The sequence below is a fragment of the Rhinopithecus bieti genome, unplaced genomic scaffold (genome assembly GCF_001698545.2).
Source record: "Rhinopithecus bieti isolate Rb0 unplaced genomic scaffold, ASM169854v2 scaffold_1673, whole genome shotgun sequence".
Classification (NCBI taxonomy): Eukaryota; Metazoa; Chordata; class Mammalia; order Primates; family Cercopithecidae; genus Rhinopithecus; species Rhinopithecus bieti.
Window position 1 is genome coordinate 2,038,603 of NW_016804690.1, and position 710 is coordinate 2,039,312.

The window sequence follows — 710 nt, forward strand, 5'->3', positions numbered from 1 at the left end:
AGGCCCCAGCGAGGATCGAACTCGCGACCCCTGGTTTACAAGACCAGTGCTCTAACCACTGAGCTATGGAGCCCACGTGCAACGTTGCTTCCAGGAATTCATAGATCTTACCAACAGCATTGGTTGACCTGGCGGTCCGTGAGAATTTGACCCCATGCATCTATTATCAATGGTAGTTATAAAGGCTATGAAATGACAGAGAAAAGTGCTTACAACATGATGATAAATGTAAAACACTGAAGCCTCAAATCATATGTTTGTGATTACAATACACTAAATCGTACCTAACTTACGCATACAGACAAGGGCTGGGAGGGAAAGTGCAAAAATGAAATGGTGTTCTGGTCATATTTTCAGTGGGATGTTTACTCTCAATAAATCTTTCAATCTTGCTTCCTTGATAAATTGTATCAAGTTTGGTACTTTCAGGGAAGTGGGAAGTTATGGGGGTGTCTTTGTTCTCATAAACTAAGTTACTGATTTGGGATGAATTAATTGCTTCAACACATATTTACTGAGTACTCAAATAATGCTAGATGAGGCAGAATGAACAAGCAAAGCTCTGCCTCTGCTTTGCTTTGCTTGCTTGCTTTCTTTTCTTTCTTTCTTTCTTTCTTTCTTTCTTTCTTTCTTTCTTTCTTTCTTTCTTTCTTTCTTTCTTTTTCTTTCTTTCCTTTCTTTCTTTCTTCTTTCTTTCTTTCTTTCTTTCT

At 38.3% G+C, this 710-nt stretch overlaps 1 non-coding gene across 1 annotated transcript; it reads right to left on the reverse strand.

Annotated features, from left to right (window-relative positions):
* On the reverse strand, nt 1-73 carry TRNAT-UGU (transfer RNA threonine (anticodon UGU)). The gene has a single exon. It is a non-coding gene; the product is annotated as a tRNA-Thr (tRNA).
* Nucleotides 74-710: the final 637 nt, after the last annotated feature.